Source organism: Taeniopygia guttata, chromosome 1A, assembly GCF_048771995.1.
Source record: "Taeniopygia guttata chromosome 1A, bTaeGut7.mat, whole genome shotgun sequence".
Classification (NCBI taxonomy): domain Eukaryota; kingdom Metazoa; phylum Chordata; class Aves; order Passeriformes; family Estrildidae; genus Taeniopygia; species Taeniopygia guttata.
In genome coordinates, this window is record NC_133025.1 from 59,102,627 (window position 1) to 59,118,866 (window position 16,240).

The 16,240-nt window shown below is 40.6% G+C and overlaps 1 long non-coding RNA gene across 1 annotated transcript in view; it reads left to right on the forward strand.

Moving 5' to 3' along the window:
• The first annotated feature begins 352 nt into the window (after window positions 1-352).
• LOC115493418 (uncharacterized) overlaps window positions 353-16,240 on the forward strand; it is a 37,424-nt gene continuing 21,536 nt past the window's right edge. Inside the window, exon 1 of the long non-coding RNA XR_003958182.4 lies at window positions 353-492. This is a non-coding gene — a long non-coding RNA (uncharacterized lncRNA). The remainder of the gene's footprint in view (window positions 493-16,240) is intronic.

Genomic DNA, 16,240 nt, shown 5'->3' on the forward strand with positions numbered 1-16,240 from the left:
TGATTTCTGAATATTTAAGGGCATATATTACAAATTCTTAATTTTCCTATACTTGAATTAAGGTAAAACCTAAAAATAAATTATTGTTGACACAGCTATTCTCTCTCTCTTCGTTCATGACCTAAGTAAAGTCTTCATGTCCCTTTCTTTTTTTTTTTTATTGAAATGCAGTTTGCTTTGAAGATATTTTTTCTTTGCCATTTAGAACTGATGGCCAGCCAACTAAAACTCCTCTAGCTAATCCCAGTTTTTTGTCCAAAGCACAAATAGGTTGCACTCAATAGAATCAGGAAAAAGAAGCGAAGCTATGAAGAAAAGCAAATGCTCTGCTCAGACTCCACTCAAACTCAAGTTTCAGAAGGATGTGCTGCCATTTCTGCTGTCATATGCAGGGTTGCTGCAGATCCATTCTGCAAACACGTCTCCTGAAAAGCAGCATGGTTCACTGCTGGTTGCTGTAGTAAGAGTCTGACAAGCTGGCATGTTTTTAAGGTAAGACAGATATTTATCTTCTGGCTTCAGTCATTTAGTGTTGGTCAGATTTTAGAAAACTCACAGTAGTTCAGTTCACCAAATGAAGAGACAACAGTGGTAGTATGCAGGAATGGCACTTACAAACACATGCAAAGATATATTTAAATCCCAGCGAAGGCAGAAAAGGATTGACCATTTCACTGAATTATGTGTCAATCATTTTGATTTACATGTTTATAATACTAATTTTTCAGCCCCCAGTTCCTCTTCTCCTGACTTCCCCAGAAATTCCCCTTCTTTTTTCAAGCTTGCTGCCCCTGCTTTTTAATTTGCTGGAATTTTGTTCCATCTCAATACAATCTACTCTAGGTAAAATCTCATCTTCCCCCTTTCTTCCCATCTGTCACTGTATTTCTGATGTTACCTTCCATGTTGATGCTCACTTAGAACTACTTGCCCTTCTCTGCCCTTTTCAGTGTGAAAAACTGAAATATTGTGATGGAGACCCACAGTTAAAAATCCTGATCCTTCAGCTCTTAGCATTTTAGCATCATGTCCTGCCTACCTCTTTTTTTTTTTTTTTTTTCCCAGAGTTTACTACTTCTGTTACTTTTATCTTGGCTTTCTCTCCAGGCTCACCTGTCCTGTGAAATACCCTGAGGAGCTGAAACTCTCTTCCAGTCTCTGTCCCTGCATTTCTCTGCCAGGACCACTTGTCTCACAGTGGCTGGAGTGAAACTGTCAAATAGCAAAACACAGTGAGATGGACAGTACTGATCACTCAGACTGTTCTACACCACTGATTTTCATGATTTAGAGCCCTCAGACTCATCTGCTGTCCCACACTCTCTCTGGTTTTATTCTCCTGCAAATATGAGTTTGGAATTGGATGGCAAATACAAACATTCACACAACTCTTGCAATGAAAGTGACTGCAGGAGCTATTCCCACTGCTTGAAATCCATCCAAAGATGATAACCCATCTCCATCAGGCTTTCAAAAGTGAGTTTAAATTCAGTGGTGTGTAGATTCTTAAGTGCCTGGATCACTTTTGAAAACAGAATTTAGAAGGATTTTTTAAAATACTGCCCTTTTTAGATTTGGGATCCTCATTTTTCTGTCTTTGCTTGCAGTCAAAGAATAAGTCAGACCTGTGACCACTATAGCAGAGCAAATAATATCAACACTCCTCAGCAGTATTTTCCACTCTACAGTATTTAGATATATAAAAGTCAAACTTCCAAACTGAACCTTTAGCTATACATCTGTCAGACCCAAAGGTTTCTTTCTAGAAATATTATTGTTAGTCCCTGCACACGTGCATGTTAAATAAACTCTCCCTGGATTTCTCAGTGTTACACAGTGATGACTGTTTCTTTATCTGTTTGAACTAGGACATCCAGCCTCAAATTAGGCAATCCAAAGGTTTTCTAAAAATTTACATTCAAAAAGTTAGGTATGACTGAGATCCTAGCTGTGTGAGGCTTCCACCTAACATGGCATACCCAGCCATTGCCAGGGAACAGGCTGGTTTCTCATATCTTCCCATATCAATCCTGACATTTATGTTTTCTCTAAGAGACCCAGTGATGGAGTTCCCACAACCTCTCCTGCATTGTCCCTCTGCTTTTCTGTAGTTGCATATCATTGCCACATACACCCCAGTCTTAGGGGGAAATTAAGTTACTTTCCCTTCACAGGTGACATTTCCTGGGCCTCTGATCACGATCACTGTTCTCTTCTGTATTTTCTCCAGCCAGTCCACATCTTTCTTGACTTGCACTACACAATAGCCTTAAAGCTAAGATATTACAGATGCCAAAAAAAGCAGAAAAATGTTATGGGTCATGCAGGTTATACTGCTGTTGATCCTTTCCAAAATATTTGCCTTTTTCACAAGAGCATGACATTGTTGACTTACACTTGGCTTATGCTCTGTTGTCGCTCTCAGGTCCTACTCCACAGAGCGTCTACCAAAGGCTTTTCCCCCTAGCTGGAACTTCTGGTTATATGAGCCTGAGTGTGACACATGTAACCCTTCCCATCAAATTGGATTTCTTTTAAATGAGGGGTACTTTCTGCTCTAATCTAGGTCTTCTGTGTGCTCTCAGTCTCTCCTAGCACCACGTCACGTGGGAATTCACTAAGTGTGCTCTCTTTTGTCACCCAAATTGCATCAGAAATACTGACTAGCTCTGCACCCTGGACGGACTCCTGCAGAACACCTTAAATCCACCCCTTTATTTTGACAGCAAACCCCTGGTAATTCTCTACATTCAGTCTCCTAACTGATTTTGCTCCATAAACAGCCCTATAAACAGCAATTTCACCAGCATTAGGTTACTGATCAAAATGTCACAAGGTACTGACAAAAGCCTAAATAAAATGCAAATATGTCATCTTCTCCTTTTCCCTTATCCACAGGGTATGGTAGCATCTCACAAAAGGAAGTTAGATTGCCTTGACATGATTTTTCACCTTGACATGGCAAATCCATTTGGTGGCTATTCATCTTGTCAACTTCTCTCTGCTTGCAAAGAATTTTATTGGTTACTTCTGTCAGAATTTTTCTGGGACTTAAAGGAAAGATAACAGAGCCAAAACACCCCAGTTCCTTTTCCTGAGAATTTTTGTGTCTCAAAATCAAGCCAGCGACAGCTCTGAGAGTACTTCATCCATCCCAAGCAGCAGCTCATCAAGACCACTGACTTTAAATCACTTAGGTATTTTCAGTCATGTTTTAGAAATGACAGAGACAGCAAGAGTGTTCTTCATTTTGAATTATTGATCATCAAACTGCAGTTTTTGCATGGAAGTATTTCTAAGTACTCCTGACCCAACGTGTGATCCTGGATCAGGCTGGAAACCTTTACCCAAAGGGTGGCAAGTACTCACAAGATCCATGGTAATTAAGCCTGTTTAATTGACCCTGTTACAGCTCACTTTCTTAGCTCTCTTGTGACTTGAGAGATATTTTCCTATCTAATGTCTCTGAGAAACATGTGAGTGGTATTTGTGGTGGTAGGTCATCTCTCGACTGTGTGAAGACAACAGCCTAGTGTACTTGCACTGAGTTAATATTTTACTGCTTCCAAAGAAAAAAACTAGAAACAAATAAACAAACAACAACTCCTTTTGTTTCTGTCCTTCTTTTCAAGTATCAGATAAATCACAAGATGCTTGCAGTTAATAAGAACAGGGACAATAAATGCAGACTAATGCCAGCAAAACAGTCATATGCCTCTTGCTTTTGCAGGGCCTGATCATGTGTTGCCTCCTGCAGCTAGAGAGGATGCAGTTTTATAGGTGCTTCAGATCTTTCTTTGACTGGTTATCAAAGCTTTTTTGCCCTAAGATTTGTGACCATTACCAGGGCATATATGCTGGCAGCAGTTACTAACTACTCACATGGGAAAAGCCCAGAGGCATTTCTTTACAGTTTTTATTTTATATCTCTACTTTAATTTGGAGGATGACCAATTAATGGATTAATTTTTGTTCTCTTAAACTCACTGACTTCAGCCAAGCAACAGAAAACTAATCTCTTTCTGGAGTTGTCTCTTCACCCACTACCATTAAGCAAATTTTTGCAAACTTTCCTCAACACTTGCCTCACTGAAACACAAAGTCATTGAACTGTGATGTAGCCCAGCAAACCTGGTTTGTGAGATGGGCACTTTCCTTAACTGAGGCAGGGACCAGGGCATGATCCTGAACAAGATGGTCACTGTCCCCCTGCCCCTTCTATCTAATTATTTTAGGTCCTAATAATCCACCAAACCAAAAGTAGCTGTTAACCTTGGCAAATCTCAGAAGAAGAAATGCCTGCAGATAGCATTTGTGATCCTCCACTGCTGAATGGCCTGGGCTGTTTTTCTCCCCAAACAAAATACTTTTAAGACCAGCTATGCACTAGCTTCGCACTGAATTAACATAGAGAAAATCTCCCTACCAGATTCCTAATGGCATCTTGCTGTATCTTGCCAGCTGAGGACACTGCCAATAAATATGTCTGCTTCTCTATCTCTCTTTCAGACACAGGACAAAATTCAAAGTGGTTGCTTCTTGGTAAAAGATGCTCAGATGTTGAGAAGAGCAAGTCATTCTGGAATACAAGCACCAGGGAAGCTGGAAGTCAAACACTTCATTACTCTAATCCCAAAAGCTTTCTTGGAAATATGATTCTCAATTTTAAATCTTCCCCTGGTTTTGATTCTTTCAAATTTACAGTCAGAAATGACACCCTCTTTGCTTTCTGCCTTCCGCTGGACCAGCATAATTTTCCATTTACTTTGAAAAAACCAAAGCATTCTCAAGTTGCAGCTCTTGACAGGCAGCAGTGCTGCATCTCTCTGTCCCTGCATGTGCACACAACAAGAGCAGCAGCAGCTGCCACTGGTGCCCAGACCTCCTCCCCTCAAACTGACAACCTGTCTTAATGTTGAAAAACAGTTCAAGGTAGCACTTGAGACCAAACATGCAATTTTTCTTGTCAAAATGAAAGCTGTAAATTTTAAGCCTAGTGCTTAATGTATCCAGATATTGAACAGAGGGACTTTTATCCTCAGCTTAATGGTCTGTCTAAAATCATCAAAAAAGATTACTTAAAAATTCAAGGTCCTCAGAGGTCCCATAAAATTTGTATGAACCATTTTTTTCAGAGCTTTTGGGGAGGCTAGGGGATCCTTTCATATATTTTTCTTTCCCTTTGCTTTTTTTTCCAAATGCGAGGGGAGAGCCTGTACAGAAATATTTCTACCTCCTTTTTCCCTGAGCTTGAAAGACTCACAGATAACTGTGACTACATTTAGGGTAGCCAGAGCTCGGGCTGCAGTGAATTAGCCCGGCTCCAGCAGTTTGCAAGGAACGAGAACGATGCACACCAGGAGCCGCTGCTGCCCTGGCTGCTCCTTTCCAAAGCTGCCCTCTGAAATGAAATCCAACACTTCCAAGCACTCCTCAGAGACACGGGCTCCAGAAATCATTCTCACTCAACCTGCCTGTTTGGGGTTTGTTTGTTATGCTAATGTCGGTGAGATGGTTGAGGATATGAAGGTTCTGTTTGTTTTGGGGTTTAGGTGTTAAATGGGGAGAATCAGCTGTATTTCCTTACGGGGATTTCAGAGAGGGTTTGCACAGTCACAAATCCTGGAATTACTGGCAGAGCATTGAGTCAGTGCAAACTTCCCCCTTTCCCCAAACCAGCAAAGCATCTCCTTGTCCCTGGCACTGCAGCACCTTCAAGTGCCAGAGGTGCCTGCCACGGGCTCCAAGCGGGATCCTCACCAGGAGGTGGCAAACAACAGTCTAACCCAGCACTCGCCACATTTCAGTTTTCGCACATTTACCAAAACCTCCTGTAGACTAAAAACGTGCATAAATGTATACTGACAAATCTTTTCCCCCCACTGCTGCAGCTTTGCAGAACTAAAATCTAAATATACTTTGAATCCATACAACTAAAAGCTTTTTAAGTGTTTCAACATCTGTCCATACCTACAAGTCACACTGTAGTCGAACAGTTGTATTTGTCTGTAACTTGCAATAAAAAGCATTAATAAAATCACTAGTGTACACAGATTATAGGCTGCATTTTGAAATGTTAGTAAACACAGTGTTTATATGTCAGACTGTAATGTTTCCAGACAAGCTGTGGGTAGAAGCCAGCTCTACAAAAACTTTCTAATTGTTTCTTTATTTCTATTCCCAACTTTTCATTATAGTTCTTTCTAAAAGAAAAAGGTACACATTATTCACATTGTGGCAGCCCCTTGGACAAAATATATTCAAATATAAGGCTGATGTACCATATCTAGAAATGACAGTTCCACGAATAAGTAACACCCAGAGAATTCCTTGTTCAGTAATACTTTTGCAAAAAACAAAAATATCAGGCAAGATCTTTGCTTCTTCTGATTTTACACATATGAAGTGAAATCTTGCTAAGATTTTAGAAAATGGGAATATGTAAACACCAAAGTTTAAGAGTATAATTTCTTTAATCAAGCATAGCAGTTCTGCATACATGCAGCTACAGTGAACTGACAAAACATACTTAGCTCCCCATGTTCAGGTGCTGTAAAAAATCAATTCCCCCCCCCCCCCCCGCAAACTTTGAGCTAAATCAATTTATATAATCTGTGGATTCTGTCCCTGCCTCTACAAAATGGTGCTGCAAATTTTAGCAAGTTTACTTGCAAGATTTCTTGCACCTCCACTTTCTATTTTTGGTTAACAGTATCATATAAGCAACCCGATTCTTGTTTTTAAACTAGTCTTTCAGTCCTTCCGTGTCCAAACTCCTTCACCACTTTGCTACCTGTTTAAATTGTGAAAGGGATTTGATCTTGCTGAAGATCTAGAAAAAGGGCAAAGGTTTGGAAATGTGCTTGTTTGCAATTTGTTGGTTTGGGTTATTTTCCCTCTCAAAGGTAATTCTGTGTGGTTGTCAGGTTTAACAAAGGACACTACATGAGAAAAAGTAAATTTTCCACAGCTTTGGCTCTATAGATAACACTATTAAAAATATATACATTTGAGTTTAAAATTAATTGCAATTTTTATAACCAATTTAAAAGTTTTTCAGGAAACACAAGATTTAGTAGTTAATTTTTAGAAAGGAAAATTAACTTGTCTTTACAATAACTATTTCCAGAGGGTGGGAAATATATTCTCATAGTGCCAGATCTCCTATGCTGGGAAATCAAATAATTTCAGGAGAAGGCAAAGGTGCTGCTCAGAAATCCTGGGGCAGGCCCCAGCCACGTGCTATTCAAGAGGAGGCATCAAATTGCTCCTGTATTACCTGTAACCCTCCCTCTCTGTTCAGTAGAATATTTAAAAAAAAAAAAAAAAAAAACAGCTCTAATAAACGCATTCAGTAATTGTTGGGACTGCTGCTCTGTGTTCTGTCATAAATGGTTTATGGATAACCATCAATTCATTCTGCTCATCACTCTAACAAGTTCAATGTACTACTTGGAGCAAAGGATGACCATTTAACAGCTTTTGGCAGGAAAATTTGTTGCATGCCACAACTTTACAAAGAACATTAAAATCAATGAAAATTTATAAACCAAAGACTTGGAATTTTGCTTTGGATTCCCATAATTCATCAGAATAAAGCTGTCAGATACCTTTTATTATAAATTAATAGCATGCTGTCTAGCAGCTTGGCAGCAGCAGCCGTTTTGCCAGGTTAGCAGTGACATCTTGTGGTATTTTTACCCATTGCTGCTGGTTTTAGCTTTCCTGTAAATGTTATCTCTTCATAGCCCAGAGCGTGTATAGGAAAGAAATGTATTGTGCAGACATTAACATAAATGAGGTTCAGTAATAAGCAAAAATTTTATCTTGATAAGTGTGCTATTACTAATGTAATCTTGAAATTTAGAATAGAGGAAGACATATATTCCTTTTGCCAGTCATGTTGGATATTTATTGTTCTGGTATTACAGTTACTGAAAAATTTACTCATTTCCTAATGCACCCTCTTGGTATCTTTATAATCAACATTTATTTAGTGTTAAGATGGGCTTTCATGTTATATTGGTTTGGGAAAATCATGTTTTAAAAGGTCTGAGATCTAGCCTTCATAAACCCTTCCATTTTAAAGTATTCTTTTACCTTTATTAGATGCACCCACACTTCAAATTTCTCTTTTTGGGATTCATTAAAATCATGTACAGAGGAGTAAAAAAGCATTATTGGATGCAGCAGGATGGAAGGTCTCTAGTGTTTCAATATTCTGCAAGGCAGCTACTCCTGCTTTCATGTTGGCAAACATGAAGGAACAGTTTTTTATAAATTCCTCATTTTCAGTTATTTTTCTCTCTATTCCCTGTGACTACAAAATGATTTCTGGAAGTTTTAAAGAAGCCCTGTTTCCAGGAGCTTTGTTGGCTTACAGAGGCCCTGATGATTACAAGAACACATGAAAAGATAAAGAGTGCTCTTTCTGGGACACAGAGATGACAATTTCCCAGCCATCACACTGAATGGTGACAGATGCATATAGAGGAGCAGTCTTTACTTACCCACACACTTCTCTTCCTATGTGTCCTTATCTGATTATATTCTTAAGAAGGAAAGTCTGTGTTTATTTCTCCACTGAGAACCAGAATGGTGTATGCAGCAATTCTTAGGCCAGCAGGCTCATCCATGCCATGCACAGCACAGCTGGGCACAGACCAGGGAGGCCTTGAGGAGTAAGAGCTAAGGCTGGACGTGCCTTGGCCCAAGGAGATCTGATGCAAAGCGCCACTTGCAACCTGCTGTCAGAGCAGCTGCCTCCCATCATGAGTCTCTTCAAAGTCATCTTGCCTTCTTTTCCCTGGAAGCCACCTCTAGCTGCCAGAGGGGAGTGCTATAAATGGGTTGGGGAGGTTCTCATTCCTGCAAGATGTGGTCCCTGCAGTCAAAAGGCATTGGAAAGCCTGGGCTAGCAACAGGCAGCTCCTGCCCACTTGCAGCACTCCTGCTTCTGCCTCTCCAGTCACTTGGGCTGTTCCCAGTTTTGTGGGTATCTCACAGTCTTAACTCCTCAAAAACTCCTTCCAGAGAGGCAGAACTTTGATTGCCAAACAATGATGTGGGGGAAGGGAGATGTGCCCCAGGTCAGCCTGGAGCTGCACGGTGGAACAGAGCAGACATTTCCATAAATCAGTGCCACAGTCATGGGAACATCTTCCCACTCCTCCTGTGAGCTGCTGTTTTTCATCTCCCAGCCCACTTTTGGAAATGCCCAAAGCTTCACTGGCATCACAAGGTATTGTGTTAGAGGAGCTGCTTCCCCTGCTATCAGTCCAAACTGCAAAGTCTGATTCAAAACCACTTAGGATAAAGAGTAAACATCCTACCTAACTTCAACCACCTAAAGATAGGCATCTAGTGTGAGCTACCTCTCCAGGATCCCTCTGCTGTCAATAGGAATGGATACACATCTCCAAAAGCACATTTATCTCACCTTTCTGAGATAAGGCACTGTCTGGAGGTGCTTATCTCTTTCCATTAACTACAGAGATAATCCAGATGACTTCTTCAATTGGATGCTAGAAAGCTGAAATTAAGTAAATCTTACCCATGTATAGGTAGTTGTATGAAAAATAAAAGGTAAAAAGAGTGAGTTTTCCAAGGGGCCTGAAATCAGGCAGCTGCCTGATAGTCACTTGACTGCCAATTCCCAAATTTACATTTAAATTCCAGCACAACACTTTTACAGCAGACTTACAATGACCTCTAAAAATATCAGCATTCTAATACCCAAAAAATAGACCATCAAAGATCAAAACAAAATACATATTCCAGTATAGAGGCATATCCCAGTATTCTTAGCAGGAATCTACACACAATAAGAGCTTTTAATATTTAAATCTCAGAAGACTTTGAAATATTGCCTGTTCCTGCAAATTCATAACAAATCTTACACAGGGATGCTCATTGTAAACCCCAGGTCTTTTAGCATTCAACAATGCAGGTTTTTTTGGAGGGAATGGGGAAGATAATGGAAGAAAAAAAAAATACACCCCTCACATTCCACTGCAAGAATTTTACAAAAAGGACACTAAATCCACTATGAATATCAGTGTTTCAGGTTCAAAGGGCAAGAAAGGCAAACCCCATGCTCTGTATTTTACAGGATCTCATCACTTGTAATGCAGTGGTTTTTATACCAACACAGTTGATTTCTGATTTTTCTCACACGGCATTCAAATAACAGTCATAGAGGTCCCAGAGATTCCTTGTCTGGCAAAGGTATGGATTATAATTTCTGACATGGATTAAGATTTCTAGTGCATCCCTCATGCTCTCAAAGAGCATCTATCTGCTCTAACTTCCAAGATTTTTTTACAGCTGCTCACACAGTTCTGGAAGTTATTCCCAAGAATGACAATTCCTCTTTGCTACATTTTCATGAATTGTTTTTGCAATTGGCTCAAATCTTCAGCCCGTACCAGTCATAAGTATTTTTGTTCTCTATTCCCTGCATCGATTCTTCACAATCCGTCACATTTGCCAGCACCCAAAAGCTGTGTTTGGCCTGATGCCCAAGTGACCAGGCACTCCCTGGATACCTGTGGGAACCTCTGCCACTGCTGTGGTAGGGTTCAGGGGGAACCATTTGTGTTCAGAAGGCTTGTGAGCAGTCGCCTGCCTTTGCTGGGTTTTCTGAGTGAAAGTACAGGCTGATATGAATGCATGCAGTTTTATGAGAGTCCCAGCCCAATAATACACCATTAAAACCATAACCATAGATTAAAATGGGATCAAATGGCAATAGTCTGCCACTAAGAAGTCACAACAGTGTCCTCAGTGTGCACATAAGCCTGAAAAGGGCTGTCACAGCATATTTTAGCAATTGATTTAGCAGAGCTGTGAAAGGGATTCCCTGTTTGAGCCACCACAAGGCACAGAGCTCTGCCACACAGGGGACCCCGGCTGCTGCAGGACAGGAGACCTCTGCAGCAGTCATCCCTGCAAACCAAAGCTCTTCAGCAGGACCCAAGGGCCCAAATTCAGCAGCAGTGGGTAAGGTGGGACATGCCAGGCCCCTTTTGAGCTGTCCATAACCTCTGACTGACATGCAAATGAAGACCAGGGCTCTGCAGTGGCAGAAGGGATGACACAGGAGAGAGCTAGAAGATACTCACTGCCACAGCACCTTCCCTGTCAGTCTCCCCTGTTCACCACACCCATCTCTTCTGGCCCACCACAATGCTGTGGAGGCTTCTCTTTTTTAAGCCACTTTTAGGATCCATGCATCAGTTCCAGCTGGTCACTGGGGTATGGTAGGTCAGCTGTGTTATAAATTTAGGAAATGGCGAAAAGGGAATAACCTGTGCTCAGCTGGAGCAAATCTGCAGAACCTGCTCTGTAGCTCATGCTACCTTTGGCTTCATTCTCAGCCTAGAACAATCTGGCTGTTTCCAAATCCTAATTTGGAAACAGTCTGGGAGTCATACTTACCCTAGAAAGCTTTTAATAGGTTATTTTCTCTGGCCTTGTAAATGAGGTGTGCAGCCTCACAACTCGCCTCTGGTTCACCACAACTGGAGGCATCTCAGTGAGTCACATCAACAAGGCTTACATGGGGAAGACCACATGCTTGGATTGGTGTGGCAAAGCACCCAGACTGCAAAGCAAGAAAAAGCCAATACCTCCTTAATATGCAGAGTGCACTGCCACAAGGGCTACAGAGACACAGATGTTAAAAGCAGAGTGAGCAAGCAAAGCCTCATGGTTTCTGCATCCATCACTCACAAGCAAGCAAGAAGAGATGTAGTCTGTAATGGGCAGGACTGCCCAACAATTGGATCTTTGGGAGTTCCTGCACATGCCACTAGAATTCCTAAATTCCTGTCTGACATGGTACAGTCAGTGATCAATGGACTGCTGCCCAGGAGCAGGCATGATGGTTTCTTAATTCCTAAAGATGCATCTACAAGCTTAACAAAGCATGTTCCCAATACCTGCTCTCCCTAAAAAATCAACACAGAAATCCTGCAAATCTGTCCTTATGAGACAGATTTTCTGTACTTCTTGTTCAAGCAGGACTGGAATTACTCTATCACAAAAATAGCTTTATTGTGATGGAAAACAAACTAAAAAGCTTACAGATAGCAGAGCTCCAATTCCTTCAGTGCATTAGTTTTGAAAAGTATCTCTAATCTTGGAAGTGTCTAATTTTCTGAAAACAGACTTAAGATATGGGAAAAGAACTGCTTGAAATCAAATTGAGAGTTTGCTACCACCATGAGTAGTTAAGACAAGGCTTAGGTACTGACAAAGTCTGGAAAGCAAATCAATTGTTAAAAGTCAGGCAAACTAAGCAGAAAAAAAAAATGTAAAGCCTGTTCCCTAAAACCTGGTTTACATCCACTTTTGCTTCCAAGTCCCTGTGTATTAAGCAGGTCATAAAAGCATCCTGGGAAGCTGTTTGAATTCCTCTGATGAGGAGTGCCAAAAGCTTTCTCCAAGCTCAGAACTAGAGCTAGTTAGAAAACAGGAAATGTTTTGCGTAACATTTTTGCAAGCCAGGGAGCTGAACATTATCCATTATTAAGACAAACATGAAACAAGGGGGTTTTACCTATGAGACAAGCAAATATTACATACAGGACTCTACCTTTAGAGTCAGGCCAAGGAAAAAAAAGCTCACTACTGACTACACCTAGTTTCAGCTAAAATATTTGTTTTTATCTACTTCAGTTCTATCGCTTGCCAATGGATTTTTTCCCCCCGGGTCTCCAAGTAGCCAGAATGCACAGGATTTGTTCTCTATAGTCATCTTAAAGCTTAAAGAGCAAAAATCCAGGGCGTGCAAACCTCCCCCACAGGCCTTTCTGGCCTGGTTGCTTCTGAGCAGCAGCTCTGCCATCTCCACGGACTCTCCAGTTCTCCCCATTTCCTAATAAAATTTTACATTACAAATCTGCTGCAGAAGGAATAATGACATAGATAATGCAGCGAAGACTTTATTAAACTAAAATAAACTAAATACAGCATATGGTGCTCATTTTCTGGCCGCCAGTCACACTAAGGAAAAGGAGAAATTCCAGCCCCAAACCAGTCTTGTCAGCAAGCACAGTGACAAGGGAATACTGCAAATACCTGGCTAGAGACTGCAGCCTCACTCAGCTCACAACTGCTCCAGAGCTATTCTACCAAACATGGGGAAGAAAAGCAGTGTTTGGTGTGAAAGCAAAATTGGATCAACTTCAGCAAATAAAGCTAGAAAGCACCAGTGAGATGTATCCAGGCAGATTTTTTAGCCTTGTAATTTAAAGTCCTGTTTGCACAACTGGTACAGAAGAGCTCGAAGATGCATCCTGGGTTAGTTGAAAATATGAAAAAAAAACAGGTCCAAAATGCCTGCTCCCAAGATTGTGCAGAGGAATATTAGAAATCCAGTCTTAAAAATGGCTTTTGTTTGTATTGTGATACTTTAGCTGAAGTCTGAAGATGCAACATGCAGAACAAAAAGCAAGTAGGAAAAAAATGCTAACCATTGCTAGCTATGCTAACCAATGCTAGCCATAGCTATCTAACCATGCTAGCTGAAATTAACCACCCAATGGGCTGGGTTTAACTCAACAGGAAAATGTCTGAGTACTGATTATGTGACTAAGGGCTGAGTAAATAAAAAAACAGGTCTCCAAATAAACTACATTTAAAATTATTTAAAAGACCATAAAAAAATAATGCTTTCATCCCGTAATAATGAAGTTCAGTAACAATATGCATTGGTTTTAAATGTAAGGAAAGGACATAAGGTAAAACTTTGCAAGTGGTGCATCCTTTCTCTACACCCTGAAATGTTTGTATAAGTATACAAATCACTATTCATAGGACCCTTAGCAGTTCATAAGTCTGAAGCCTTTCTACCAAATGTGAGGTCATGATAATAACACTTAAACTGCCTAAGATGCAATAGTCCCTCAGCATGGAAACAGGAAAAAATACTCCAATTCACATGTTCAGAACCTGTGCTTGTCCTCTATACATTGTGTTGTTTCTCATAATTTTTTTAAATAATCACACTTGAGCAGAGAGTGTGCTTTGAGCATAGTTTGCAAAAAGATGACAGGGGTGACCTTACCTTGTAAAGAAAAATAGGGAAAAAAGGAAGAGCTAGCATATATTTATTACCATATGGGCTTGGGAGATACTAGTTACAAGACAAAAATTCAACCCTGTAACAGAGAAAAATAACTGTGGCAAGAGGAGCTGAACTGCTTCAGTCAGGAACAAAAAATGAATATTGCTGCTGCAAATTAGAATCACAAATTCAGTGAGATTTTACCAAATGGTAAAGTCTTTGATTTAGATAAAGTATGCAAATACTAAAACCCAAAGTGATGGAAGTTTCAGGTACAAGATTTCTTTTTCCATTGTCCCTGCTTGCCTCTCACTGGGACAAGTTCACAGGATAAGTAGGAGATGTTTTAGCTGGTAAATGGCTTTGGTGTTTTTTCACCCGTTATATTCAGATGTCCACTACTGCTCTTGGTCACAACAGTAAAGCAGAGAAAAATGCAGCCCATACAAGGTATAATAAATGAGGAAAAATACCTTCAGCAAAGAAGTTCAAATTTCCAATATCTAGATTTTAATGACAACAAATTGAGAAAACTAAGTATTTAGCATTGTATGAGTTATATATTCAGATTTGGAACTGCAGCTATATTTGTCTCACAGAAAATATTGTCTGACAAGCACACAGAAAGGAGAAAAAACTAGACCTCAAAAAAAAAAAAAAAAGGCAAAATTCCCATTGACTTCACCAGTCAAGATTAGTATTATAGTGGATTTTTCTGCTGTTTAGGGAAGAAAAAAAAAAAAACAAAAAAAACCCCAAAAAAATCAACTTGTTCAACCCTAGTGTTCTTCCTGGCCACACTCACCCAAGCAGCCTCTTCCTCCTCCAGTCACACCCTTTATCTGAGCCAGAATTGCCCTGTCCTTCCCAAGCTGCTTCAGGTGGCATACAGGACACCAGGACACATCATGGAATGTGTTTGTGGGCTCTCCCTTGCAGCAGAACTGCAATAGTGAGGAGTCAGACTAAGCCAGAGAGAGATCCCATACAAAATACTCCTGCATATAGTCAGAAAAACTATTTTATTATAACTAAAGAGCACAACAGCTCACATTAAATGCGTATACACTAATTAAGGTTAGCTCTCCTAAGCTGTATCTAAAAACACAACTATAGCTTTTCAAGTTATAAAATATTTAGATGCAACTGAAAGAGGCAAATCACATTCTGCACTCTCAAAGTGTGGAGAAGATGCTTGATTATATGCATAACTCTGGCATACTTTTCTTGAGCTATGAAAGGATAAATCTTTTCCTCTTCCATTGAAGTCTTCTTTTTAAATAGCATCTTAAAGATTTTGCATGTCTCTTCCTCCCCCTGCTTTGTAAAAGAACACAAGTATCCTAGGACTGCTGAGTTTAGAACATGTGAATTATAGAGATCTTTAAGTCTTCACAGCAGCTGTTTTTCAAGCACTGTTCTTAAATCATAAATGATAGACTAAAATGGAAAAAAATAACCAAACAGAGCTCTGGGAAGAAAGTGTATTTGATCCTGCAAGACATTTCAGGAAAGCACTTAAGAATCCTCTTAATTAACAGGGATTATTCATTTCTGCAAAAGGAATGCCTGAACACATAGCTGGGCTAGGCTGGAATCCTGAAAATCTGTAATCATGACATCTCCCATTCCTGAATGTTCACATCTTGGAGGAAATCCTGCAACACTATCAGAACACAGCGTGGACAGATTTTTTTTTTTTTTTTTTAAATCAAAATCTGAAACAAAAGAGTTTTCAGTTTCTCACACACAGAAATATGGGCAGTGCCAAGAAATCCATCCAGCTGTCAAGCCCACTCCATTGTGATGCCAGGGAGGACAAGGGACACCGAGACCCCCACGTTCCTCCAGGTTTCTGCTTTGATGGGCGACCAGCTGTCAGCAGGGCTTGTGCCTTGGTGCAGCTTTCTGAAGCAGAAAGCCATTAGCATCTCCATCCCACTGTATCTCTTCAGGTCCTTAGGATTTGTCCCCAGCTCATCCCCTGCCCAGCTGAGAACCCTGTGACATTGCAGGTGGATGAGGAGGGGCCTCAACGGGCTGCTGCTCTGCAAGCCACCAACACATGGGCTTGTGGAGCCTTACCTGGTGTGCCTCCCCTCCTGGAAACATGGCCATCCCAACCTGAGTCTTCCATTGCTCTGCACTACCTCAGGCTTGGGCTCCTGA